This window comes from Rhyacophila brunnea, unplaced genomic scaffold (assembly GCF_057557595.1).
Source record: "Rhyacophila brunnea isolate RB1 unplaced genomic scaffold, BYU_Rbru_1.0 scaffold_16, whole genome shotgun sequence".
NCBI classification, from domain to species: Eukaryota; Metazoa; Arthropoda; class Insecta; order Trichoptera; family Rhyacophilidae; genus Rhyacophila; species Rhyacophila brunnea.
In genome coordinates, this window is record NW_028232816.1 from 33,246,664 (window position 1) to 33,260,626 (window position 13,963).

Genomic DNA, 13,963 nt, shown 5'->3' on the forward strand with positions numbered 1-13,963 from the left:
GTGTCGGCCCGTGTTTCGTATTGTTATATACATATTTGTATGTAAACCCTACACATCATTCAATTAATTGATAAAAGCAGTGTCTCTTTGACTAGTTGTCTCGAGTAAGTTTTATAATCAATAATTATAACTAAAAAAAACGGTTTGTGTACTTATGTACGCGCGTTAGAAGTTATACTTCTTTGGCGTAACAAAACAAAAACAAAACTTGTGATAAACTAGATTCTTTGACTAGCTCTTAATTATCTTGTTAAATTACACACTCAAGAAAAATGACCGCTTATTGAAACGCCGTTGGTTTATTTCTATACACTTTAACTTATATTACTAAATTATTTAATGTTTCTCGTTGTTCTTATTTTTAAAGTACCAACTGTCACTCTGACGTTTAATCGTTTGTTTACGTAAGGAATTGCAAATGGCCGACAATAATAAATTCGCTGCCTAAGCAACGGAACAATTCTAAACTATAATATTATACTGTATAATCGTCACGATTGCAGTACCATACCGTGCCGTAAAGGTAGTGCGTTCGGCTGATAACCGAACAATCGGTGGTTCGAACGCAATCGAGCGCGTATTTGTCGTGTGAAAAAATAAATTACGTGTTACATGTCACACGCCAAAAATACACTCTGATCTGATTTCCCAAACGCGCCAAAAGAAGTATTAACTTCAAAAATTATTAAAACAACACAGTTAGCTGTAGGTACTTATTTCATATAATGTGATAACAATCAGTAGTTCCGGTTTCGTCCACTTCAATCGGTTCAAAATACAGTCAGACACAAATACGTGTATGTTCTATCTTACTGCCTTTTTATTTGGTGTATCAGAATCAATCAATAATTAGTTTTCTGCGAACTGCTGGTTCAGACTGGCGGAGCATTTGTAGAGTCTCCTGACTTTGTCGATCACGCCATCCATATTACTCTAATTAGATACCCTTAAATCTCTTATGGATAACACACTAATTTATTCGATACTATAATCTCTGGGCATGCTATTACCGCACTATAAACATCAGCTGTTGAAATGATTGTGGGTGTATCATTTGTTTTCTTTCACGACTCTGTTAAAATAAACGATTTTTTTAATTTAGAATTTCATGTTTTCTCTCGTGCGTTACAGATAATAAAGACAAATTATGTTAATTACTGTCTATATTTTGTGTCAGTTGACGATATTCCAGTGGCCATCAGTTGTCGAAGTCTGTCCAGCTTATTATTCCACTACGTGGAATAATAGTGTTTGCAACATAATATTGCGTTTTATTTTAATTAATACAATGTCTCCACTAATAATTAACAGATAACACCAGCAACGTTATAAGTAATTGAGTGTCATTTGTGATAAGTGATAACTTTCGTTTAATTTAATTATTGGGGAAAAGCGATAGGTACGGCATGAATCATAAATGTAGTTAAAGCAAAAATCTTATTTACCCTAAAATGTTCTATGATTATATGAAGTATGTGATTAATTAATTCATAATATGTCGGAAAGCACTTTAATATCATTTTTAAGCTTCGCGTAGTTAGATATTTAAACGCTCCATTTGCGTAAAAGAAGCTTTTTCGTGTACATATTTATTTACTCTCAAAACTTTGTTTACTCATTTTGTATAGCCTGAAGTCCCTAAATAATTTAATTTATTGATGTATTTCGTGAAGCTAAGCAAATTTAATTGAATTATTTTTGAACAGATCTCTTCGTATATTTTATTTTTTTGTGTTTATATAAGTAATATCTTTATTGTAAGAAAATTTAATAAATAAAATTGTTAATTAAATAGGTTATTATTAATGTTACTAAATATTTTACACAGTTGGTATATTACGTTGGGAATTATATAAAGATGTACTTAAAGGTGTACAATTAATCGATATAATTACATATAGGTATATTAACCAATAAAATAATAGTTATAAAACTATTGATATTGTAGGTTTCACCAAGTATATAAAATACCAAAAACAGCGACTTCTTTGTATGTATATGCCTATTCGCTGCTTCGGTTACTCGGTTGAATGGCGCTCACCTCGTTTAGCGGTCAATCGACGACCGATCTCAGCCACCGTCTTCAAAGCAGATGGTCCCCAGGGTCCAAATGTCTCGAAACCCTGGGCATAGACGATACTTAGGTGAAAGGCAATCGTATTTTTTTGAAAAAGAGCTGCTGTATCTGACGAATGAACTTATTCATTCAGGTGAGATGTCTATCTTAGTTATATAGTTTATCTACCACAGTGGCATCTCAAACCATATGTACATATCCCTATTAATTGGTATTCATGTATTCTATAAAAAAATAATTAAAATGATGTATTAAATATTGTATTAATAAACGAAAATAAATAGATAATATATGTGAAAATGTTTATAGAATATATCAATCACATAATTTTCATTCTAGAGCAGCGAGTGCAAAGTTATGAAGAAGCAAGTGTAGTAACTGTAAAAATGACTATTTGAATCATACGAAAGATTCCTGATATTTACCCTACTACATAATATTGTTCTTTATTTTAATTATTAATAATAAAGTTCACTTATCTTTTCAACGTATTTAGTGCGTACTTGGTGATGAACAATAATGATTTTTTTTATAAAAATGCCTTCTGTTATTATTTCCGCACCGAAAGATAATTTTACGACACGTATTTGGTATATAACTATTATTACTGAACGACACTCTCCTTTATCGTGCTCTATTCCGCAAATGTTGCCATATTGGCGTTATTTCTTCCCCTTTTTTCATAGACAACATTTTGTTCTTCCATAACCTTTCGGCAACAACTGCTGCACATTATTATGTCGCCAGTCTAGACTCCTCTCACCGCACGGGGGGCGGAGCTCAATTTTAAAGCGAAGGTACACTTGCAACCCTGTTTACGTTACCCTTATATTGAGGGTGGGGAATTTCTGTATCGCATTAAAGACAACGTCGAAACTGTTATTGCATACTTAATACTGTCATCGACAATTTCATTTAGCTGACTTACATTTTCTGTTGAATTCTATATCGTATAGTAGCTTTTGAACTATTTTTTTGGCACGTATAAATAATAATATTTACATAGTTTTTTTTATTAATTGAACTATATACGGGGTAGAAGTTATATATATTACGTTGGCTTTGAAACAATGTTTTTGTTAAATCTATTACCTTTTAATGGACAACTTTCTTTGGTTTATAGTCTATTTATACACCAATGATTTTCACCATTTCTCATTGGTGGAACCTTGACACGTTGATTCAGAGGGTATCGGTAAGCTGCAAAATGCCACAGATAAGCAGACACAATGTTTCCCCCCTTATTATCTGTAGCCTCAAAATGTATGTAGGTACATGTCTAATTGCATTACTTCTGCAATGGATGTATGACATATTAATTTAAATTCCGATATACTTACACCCTTAAAAATATCATCACTATGGAGTAGAGATTCCAATCCCGGGATCCCGTTTTCGATACCTATAAATCCCGGGATTGGTAAACATAATCCCGAAACTTTCAGGATTGAGGTTTTTTATCAATTTTTATGGAAAATAAAATAAAAACGAAAATATAACAGAAAAAATACTTTTAATAACATACGAATACATTAGAAATAAACTGAGTTTGAATGAAGTTTGATTTATTACCCATGTGTTGCCAATTCATTTTATTTGAACTTGTATTTGTTATCTTATCATAAATAAATAAAATTGTTTTACTTCCACATTATTATTTATACATATTACAATATTATTTACTCCATTATACCTATGTATTTCCAAAGATTGAACGTACACACTATTAACAATAAATGTCTTAAAATAGTATAAACATAAACTATTCTACAATTATTTTTGACCGATTTTATCAACGTTATTTGTATATATAGAAATTTTATATTAACTATTGAAAAAATGCCAATCCCGGGATCGTCTAATCGTAATCCCGGGATCAAGATTTTTGCTCGGGATTGGATTCACTACTATGGAGTATAGAGCTATAGACTGTACTCTCAAAAGTTGTATTATTTGCAATCCTACCTTAATTTGCCATCCCCTATAATGAACTGACCCTTTAAAAACACATCATTTAACTACCTGCACTGAACTTGTTGCGATAGTCAGTAAGTGATTCTTAATTAATAATAATGCATAGTAGGTGGAGGCACTGATTACTGACCCATTTAATTCACCAATTTTTATTCCATCATTAATTTTAATAAAAAAAACACTTTCTTACGTAAATTTCTTTCTAAGTAACTAGGTACATCTTTAAAAAATACTTCATTGTTTAACAATCTGTGATGTTAAACCTTTTAATTCTCGCGAAATCCCGATTGGGAATCACTGTATACGAAAATAAAATAGTTACATTTAATTTTTAGCTCTAAACAGTTCTCAAAATACATATCACAGGTAAACCACCACTATTAATTACGTGTTTAATTTAATTTGTTTTTGTTTTTTTTACCACATTAACATTATATTAACATACTATTATAAGGAATAGTTGTTTACCATTTTGCCTAACCCTAACCCATTGGGTTCTTGCATTGTTTATCCCAAGGCTTCAGTTACAAGCGGATAATAATATATGATCCCTTCGATTATAATTTGACCCTTTTCTTCCTCGACATTCGTAACTGTTTTCTTCCATGCGCCCTTTACGACGATATTCTTTTTTTCATAGAAATATTTCTATTAAATAATGCAAAATTGAATTCACCTTCAAATAATAGTCTATTTTTTTCACATACATGCCATTTTATCGTGAGAATTGCACTAAAATATTAAACCTTATCGTTTTATTACTGAGTAACAATTTATCTGAATTATTTGTGTCACACTTTCCCTTTGGATATATCTCTCCGTTAGCAAATAGAACAGCCACATTACACGAGCTTATACTCAGTTTAGTACAAGCTTAAGTAAATTCATGATGGAAGTGTGCTAAGTTACAAATACTAAGTACGCTTCGATATTCATAGTTTATTTTAAACACGTTATAAGGAAGGCTATAATCAGAAGATATTTAATACCTGTAATAAACTCCAGTGCTACATTAATTCATTAATTAATATACAAAGATTCTACGTTAAATATTTATCCATGATAACATTATCGTGATCGTCAGTCGCCTCCACTATACTTTATGAGTTCATATATTGCGACCGTTTAATCATCCTTTTGGAGTTGTCCACTCGTCCGGGGACATATTGTCTAGCCATGGCCGCCACATTCTGAACCTGGTGCCCTATGTTATAACTTGTGACATGAAGTCACCCGACGACATGACGTAATTGTGACGTAAGCTCAATACACGCATCGACAATGCACACGGCTCACCATAGATATTATTATACTGAATCACCTATTTGTGTATGGAGACAATGGATAACGCCAGTATTAGAGTAGCGTTAATTTCTCGAATGGTATTGACTCACTCCGGTAGTACGTCACAATGATGTCATATGACGTCATGTCGACCGGGCGACTTCAACTAGCAAGTTACAACATAAGGCCCCTGGCCCTTAGGCCAGGATGTTTGCCGGACATAAAATATTACTGGTTTTCGAGTCACCTTTTCGGACATCAAAACGTCTAGTTACTAAAAACCAAATATTCATATTTTTGAAAGATAAATATATTTCCGTGTATATAGTCTTATCTGAGATATTTCAAATTCCACCAAAGTTTCATGATAAACATAGTAATTATTAATAATAATTACCATGAATCACAATTCAAAGAACAGCACTCATCCGCACAGTTCAAACACAACTCGAGATATGAATTATAAGCCCGGTCGCACATGTTAATTCGACTCGACTATAACACGTCGAATTTGTCGATGTGATTTATTGTTATTCACAAAACACATGTAAATTAATGAACTGCCGCACAGAGCGTAGATGGGACATTTTTGGTAGCAAAGACATCTTGTTGCGTGTAACCAATTTTATTCGATATGAGGCGCACGTGCAGAAGCTGATTTTTCATTCGCTCCGGCTAGCTGTCACTCTCCTGGCATGGTATTGCATATGTGTTGCTACATTGCCAACGACTGGCGTAATTTCACTGTCCAATTTTTTCAATGTTACGAGGGTGGGTCAATAATTCCTTAGAAAAAAGCATTAAAACAGTTTTTATTTTTGTATTTTTTTTTTATTTCTCAACATAATCTCCTTGGAGCTCAATACACTTGGTTAGACGTTTCTCAATATTTTTTAAACCGTCAGAAAAATAAGTTTTCGGAAGGTCCTCAAAATAAGCATTTCTCCCATCGATGACTTCTTCATTTGAAAAAAAACGCTGTCCACTTAGCCATTTTTTTAAGTTTGAGAAAAGGAAAAAGTCACTGGGGGCTAAATCTGGCGAATACGGTGGGTGGTCGACCAATTCAAACTTCAATTCTTCAATTTTAGCCATTGATCGTAAAGATGTGTGAACACGGGCATTGTCCTGATGAAAGAGGATTTTTTTCCTGTTTAAATGAGGCCGTTTTTCTTCAATTTTGTTTTTTAGCTGGTCCAATAAAGATGCATAATAATCCCCTGTTATTTTTTTTCCTTTTTCAAAATAGTCAACGAAAATAATTTCACGTGCATCCCAAAATACAGTAGCCATAACCTTACCAGCTGATTTTACGGTTTTCGCCTTCTTTGGACATGGTTTGCCTTCGCAATCCACTGCTTTGACTGTTCTTTCGTCTCGGGAGTATAGTGGTGTATCCATGTTTCATCTACAGTCACAAAGCGACGAAAAAATTCATCCGGTTTGCGTTGCATGAGCGACAACAGGGCTTTAGAGGCCACCACCCTATTGCGTTTATTGTCAACTGTGAGCAAACGCGGCACCCATCTTGCAGAAATATTTTTCATGCCCAATTTGTCATGTAAAATAGAAATGACGCTACCTTTTGAGATCCCTGTAACCTCAATTATCTCACTCAACTTTAATCTTCGGTCACTTAACACCATATCGTGGATTTTATTGATCATTTCTGGTGTAGTCACCTCTACAGGACGTCCTGAGCGTGGTTCATCCTTTGTTGATGTACGACCACGTTTAAATTCATTTAACCAGTTATAAATAGTTGCAAGTGAAGGAGCAGATATGCCGTGAACTAAATCCAACTCATTTTTTATTTCCTTTGCTGTTAACCCTTTTATATTAAAGTGTTTAATAACAGCTCTAAACTCAATTTTCTCCATTTTCCATTTTTCCATTTTCCACAAGCAATTTTTTTTTTTAAATGTACGAGAAACACACAACAACCCGACCAATCTGATTGAAACTTCGCAGCATACTGAATCGGTAGTGCCGCTGCATGAAAACAAACCGCTTACAGTACTAGTCGCGCCACCTGTCGGCTTTTCTAAGGACTTATTGACCCACCCTCGTATTAAAAAATATATTTTTGAATTTTATCAATTTTTTTTGTTTTTAAAATAACTATAAATCTAACATTCTTAAAAAATCTTACAGTGCATATTGAATAAAAGCTATTTTAATATAAAACTACCTACTGTAAAACTGTCGAAAACAAATAACCTCACAACCCTAACTGCGTTCAAAAATGATTTAAAGTTCGGTTGATCTACAAAATACATTATCGGATTATACATAATATAACGCCCTACAAACGATGCTATTTATAATATATGGCAACACAAATTGCATCAATTTTTTTGGTCGATTTAATAAATAGTTTTGAAAGCCATCAGTCGTTTAACTGTAGGTTAACTGTTAGCGTAATACCTCCCCAGCTCCGCGTCGCGTCATATATATGGGACGTCATACTACTTGGTATAGATATCATATCGAACGAAAATACCTTTATTATATCGTGTCAAAAGTACCTATCTATGCTTGCAAATATTCGTATCAAACGTCTATGTGCCTGAGACCTTTATGAGACAAATGAAAGTATCGTATCAAAGTAGCTATCCGTAACGTATCTGAACAATAATGTGGTTACGTGTAAATTGTACGAAAACACGTGTACAAATGCAATATGGCCGTACACACGTGTACCCATTACAGATGTTAGAAGAACATCGAGATCAAATAGAATTTTTCAACTACTATTTCGCCAAAAAGTAATTTTGACGTTGAAATGCGATGTTTATTTTATATACAGTGATATTTCAATTAGATTAAATTAGGAAATTCTATGTTGATAAAAATCGTACGTAGGTTTAATTCATTCAGAATTCTTCAGGCAATTATATTTTGCGTATTAGTTATCATGTAGCCCGAAACTGCTTTCAACATAAATAATTAAATTGAATACCAAAAATTTTGTTTTAAAGGTTCTAATTGTATTTTCTTTTTATTGGTGTTTATAATTGACGCAGAACAGATAATAAATAGAATACCGATTGGCTATATTCAATACGCCGCATGGTGAAGCAGGCTTTTCAATGTGTGAGTGTCCTACGAAAATGAAGCACGCATTATGCACGTGTAATAAATAGTGTGTGTAATACACCAACATGAAATGAGCGTAAATGCATAAACCGAGAGCAGTTTTCAGTATTCGACGTAAAACGTATTCTTGACACGTGTGTAAGTTTAACCCGGATTCTTCCTTACTCGAGTAGGTTACCTGCTATCGCCTTATCCGTTATGTATTTCAGTTTCCATTATTTCTGAGTTCTCTGATAATTGACTACCTATTGTAATATAATATATATTATATGTATCTGATATTGTCAAGATTGTTGTTTCCTTTTTTTTACTTTCCCGTTTATTCCGACATTTATGTGATTAGTGTACAAATAAATGTCGCATATTAAATAAATGGCTCTTATTAAAATAAAAAAATGTGCAAATTACTGCCCAGTGATGCTCTTCTGCAATCTGTAATATGTAAAATGTTTTCGGCCATATTCTCTGTATCAATGAATCGATACTTTTTTCACATCCCTAGGCATAATGTAATTTTATTTTAATTACTGTGCACGACGTGCACACGACGCCCGTCTGCCGAAAATCACTTGTTAATTTCATTTTGCATCCAGCGCCATAGTTACGATCTAGAAAAGTAATTATTATGCACCCCTGGCACAATTTGTTTTGTGTTTTGTCGCGCCCTTCCTCCACACAACCCCCTATTCTATATTGGTGAGTATATTGCAATACCACAGCTTGCTACTTACTTTTCCCCCACGTTTCTATGTTCCTGGTACAATTTGTAGAGATTTTATCGCACATAATTTAAAATAATGCAAGTGAACTGAAAACATTTTTAACAGTTTTGTGAATAGTACGTATTGTCGTTTTATATAGTATATTAATTAACATAACTTTGAAAAGCTTCTAAAACAAATTACATACCTATATGTATTTAAAAAAATCAATTTAATGTCCCGGACTTATTAGGATTCAATCAAACGCGTTTCGATTGCCGAGATTTCGAGAATAATTCTCGAAATCATAAAGTTTTCTCGAAAATTTGAGATTGGTTTTTTGATTTCTAGAGAATTCTCAAGATTTGCCAAAAAAACTATTTAACTAGGAATTTGAAAATTTCCGTTCAGCATTAAAGTCGTGTTTTTGTTCTTTTGGCCAATATAACCAAGATTCTACCAAAAAAAAAAATTGAAAGCTTAGCCCAGTGTGACAATTTCTCAATATCTCGATAATCTCATTGATGATTTCTGGAGAAATGAGAATTCTCGAAATTTCTGGAAATTGGAGATGATTGTTCTTTTTTGATTATTTCTCGATCACAACCTCTACTAAGAACTAACGTTGCATATAAAAACGCCAGTATGTCCAAAACCTTCATATGAAAACAAAAACTTCTAGAACCCGGCCCTTATTCTCCGGAGGCCAACCTGATACTGATCACGGCAGCGATCAGCGAAGGAAGGCAGAGGGTGCTAACAATCCCCGGAGACCCGGAAAAGGCTGCCAACAGATGACCATTGCTACATATAACGCAAGAACATTGTCCAGCGATGCCAAACTTGTAGAGTTTCAAGAAGAGCTCCGGAATATCTACTGGGATGTTGTCGGACTCAGCGAAGTAATGCGTAAAGGTGAGAGTATTATTACTTTACAAAGCGGACATGTGCTGTACTCCAAAGGAACCGATGAAGGACGCACGAGCGGTGTTGGATTTGTTGTCAACAAAGCCTGGAGGGACCGCATAGTCGAGTTCAACTGCATTTCCGACAGGGTCGCAAGCGTGATACTTAAAATCAATGCTAGGTACCGGATTCAGATTTTGCAAGTATATGCTCCGACACAGAGCTATCCTGATGAAAAAGTGGAAGAGTTTTACGAGGAAATAACATCCTTGAAAAATAAAAGTAAATGCCACTTCAACATCATAATGGGAGATTTCAATGCACGTATTGGATCATACCAAAGAGATGACGTAGCGGTCGGACATTTCGGACATGGCTCAAGGGATGGTAGAGGGGACATGCTTGTGGAGTTTGCTGAAACCAACAATCTTCACATCATGAATTCCTTTTTTCAACATAAACCTACACGTAAATGGACGTGGAGAAGCCCGACAGGAAAGACCAGCGAAATCGATTACATCCTCACTGACAGAAAATATACATTTTTAAACTGTAAGGTGATCAATCAGTTTAACACCGGCAGTGATCACCGGATGGTGAGATGTAAGATAAGATTGAACGTCAAATCAGAAAGATCCAAACTGCAGAAGAAGTCAAATGCTCGCGTATACCTGCAGAACAATACTGAATTCCAAAATGAACTCAAAAATGCACTATCGGCTTTCTTAGATGAGAACGAAACCGTTTCCCTATCCAACGCAGAGGATATAACGAATATTATTCTACAATGTGCAGAAAAAACAGGCGTAAAAAGCTCAGAAGTTACACCTTCCAGCAAGCTTTCGAAGGCAACATTGAATCTTATGGAGCAGAGAAGGAAAACCAAGAGCGATAGACAGGCACAAAACGATATGGAGTTTTCATCGCTTTGCAAAACCCTCCGAAGGAAGATTAGAGAAGACCTTCGTAAATTCAATGTAAACCTCATACAAGCAATTGTGAAAGCAGGCAGAAGTCTAAACAAAAACAAGCAATGCTTGTCGATAGGAAAACGTCAAATCACAGCACTAAAAGCAAAAGATGGTTCTATCGTCAGAAATTGGGAACACTTGTTAAGCCGAGTTGAAGAGTTCTACAGCGATCTCTACAGTGATGACACTGACAATACGACTATAGACTTAGATCTTCAGAGAAATGGAAATTCGGAAGACCATACTCCCGAAATTACATCCTGGGAAGTAACCCATGCTTTAAATTACATGAAAAGTGGGAAAGCCCCCGGGGAAGACGGTTTAACGATAGATATCCTCAAAAAAGCAGGAAAGGATGCAAATGAAGTACTTGCACAATTGTTCACAACCTGCATATGCAAAGAGGATGTCCCAGAGGTATGGAAAAATGCCAGCATTGTCATTCTTCACAAAAAAGGTGACAGAGAAGACCTAGCAAATTATCGTCCAATAAGTCTACTCCCTATTCTCTACAAGACGTTCACAAAAATTCTCTCAAACCGTCTGCAAAATGTACTAGAAGAGAACCAACCGAGAGAACAAGCCGGATTTAGAGGAGGATACAGCACTATGGACCATATCCAAGTCGTCAGAGAAATCATAGAGCGGTACCAGGAATACAAACTGCCACTATGCATGGGTTTTATAGACTATGAGAAGGCGTTTGATTCGATAAAGAAATGTTCAATACTCGACGCACTCAGAAAACAAGGAATCCCTGGACGCTATATAAATATTTTCAATAATATATACAGTAGCGCAACAGCATCTGTAAATCTCCATAAACCATCGCGCAGATTTCCTATCAGCAAAGGAGTCCGACAAGGTGATACAATCTCACCTAAACTATTTACAGCTACCCTTGAAGACTTATTCAGGCAACTTGACTGGAATGACAAAGGGATCCCCATAAATGGAGAATACCTGAGTCATCTGCGCTTTGCCGATGACATAGTAATTTTCTCGCAAGACTCAGAAGACCTCCAAAGCAGAATGCAGGAACTCGCTAAAGTAAGCAACAAAGTAGGTTTGAAAATAAATGTAACAAAGACGAAAGTCATGTTCAACTGCTTTGCAGGACAAAAAGAGATCCTCATCAATGGCACTCAGCTCGAACAGGTGAAAAGCTACATCTATCTGGGACAACAAGTATCTATAGATGGATGTATATTTGATGAAATTGTTCGCAGAGTAAAGCTAGGCTGGAGTGCTTTTGGCCGCCTGAATAATGTCTTCAAAAGTGACCTTCCACTGTGCCTAAAGCGCAAAGTGTTCAACCAGTGTGTGCTTCCCGTGATGACATATGCGTGTGAAACATGGACCCTAAGTAAAAGAGAGATCCAGAAACTTAGAGTAGCACAACGTGGTATGGAGAGGTGCATGCTGGGCATAACGCGAAAGGACAAAAAGAGGAATGAGTGGATAAGGAAGCAGACAAGGGTTTGCGATGTAATAGAGTTTATTAAAAGCCTTAAATGGAGATGGGCTGGACACATAGCTCGAAGAAGAGACAATCGTTGGACAAATCTAGTCATCCAGTGGTATCCAAGAAGTACAAAACGTCCACAAGGTAGACCTAGAGGCCGCTGGATCGATGAAATGATAAAGTTCTGCGGAAGTACGTGGCAACGCAATGCACAGGACCGAGAGAAGTGGAAGCAACTTGAAGAGGCCTTCATCCAGCAGTGGATAGATTCAGGCTGATGATGATGATGATGATGATGTCTCTTCAAATCAGATATATCAGGTTAATAGCATTACTAACTTGATTCATATATTACTTCAGGATATTTTGTAGAAAAATCGATGTTTTTATAGCGTGAAAAGGTTGGGGAACACTGCTAGAACACTCTGGTAGTCGCTAATGGGAATATTATCCCAATATCGTCTCTAATTCGTGTGTTTATTGAATTTCTGTATTTTGATCCTGCACGATTATTATTCTGCAATATTAAATTACTTCACAACGTGTTGTGTAATCGTCTGATAAAAACAGTTGAAAACACTCAGGCATGATTTTTGAAACCAATGGTTAAATGAGCATGGTGGTCATTTTAAATCAACATCAACATACTGTTATTTCAGCTTGTCACTGATTTATTGTCGTTTTTTAACAGAACACTTTAGTCACCTAACTTAGTTAACACAATATAATATAGATTATTCTAATGTTGCCTCCACATTCACACTATGCGCACTCTCCAATGATAAATACACACTTGGTGAGTGCGCATAGTGCATGAAGATGCCGAAAGGCGAAACCCGGGTCGCAAAAAAATTAAATAAAACAAAACTTAAATCCATTAGAATTCGCATCATTTGCATGAATTTTAATCACGCATGTAATTGACGGGTGCATAAAAATTCAAGTTTTCCAGAATATAAGGATTGGAAACTATACCACGTGAGAACAGGGGAAACTGCTTGAAGTGCAGAAGTGACATACGAGATTCAAGAGAATGAAATTGTTTATGTTTATCCCATATTTCTTCACGTTCAGTAATTAAACCTATTCCTACAGTCTACACACTCTACATTCATATCTTAGTAATAATTGTATACAATAGGGAAGAGATACATACATTGTTATTTTTTGGAGTTCACTCATAAAAGGTAATTTCATTATTAAGGCGTGCAAAGACGGTGAGTGATCTTTAATAGACTAAAGCGCGACCCACATTGAGGTGCATGTCACGGTGCATGTCTTCTACTGTCACGGGCTGCCGCTATGGGGAAAAATGTGTAATGTCGTTGTTCTTGGTGTTTAAAATGTTATCAGACTGATGCACCCATCCCGTAGCACATTTTCAGACCTTTAAATGAACATTGTTAGTTGGCAAAATCTGCCGTAATCATTAAAACAACAATGAGGGCACTTCACGTTGAACTGCACTGCATCGGCACCTTATTAT

The 13,963-nt window shown here is 35.3% G+C and overlaps 1 protein-coding gene across 6 annotated transcripts in view; it reads left to right on the forward strand.

The window, feature by feature from the left end:
- Window positions 1–13,963, forward strand: part of Dg (Dystroglycan) — a 428,114-nt gene that overhangs the window by 352,242 nt on the left and 61,909 nt on the right. Inside the window, exon 1 of one of the 6 annotated variants that reach the window (XM_085943735.1) lies at window positions 86–104. The exons of the other annotated variants lie outside the window; for them this stretch is intronic. The gene's annotated coding sequence lies outside the window, so the exon portion shown is untranslated. Of the gene's footprint in view, window positions 1–85; window positions 105–13,963 lie in introns of those variants that run through there. 6 annotated transcript variants of the gene reach the window in all.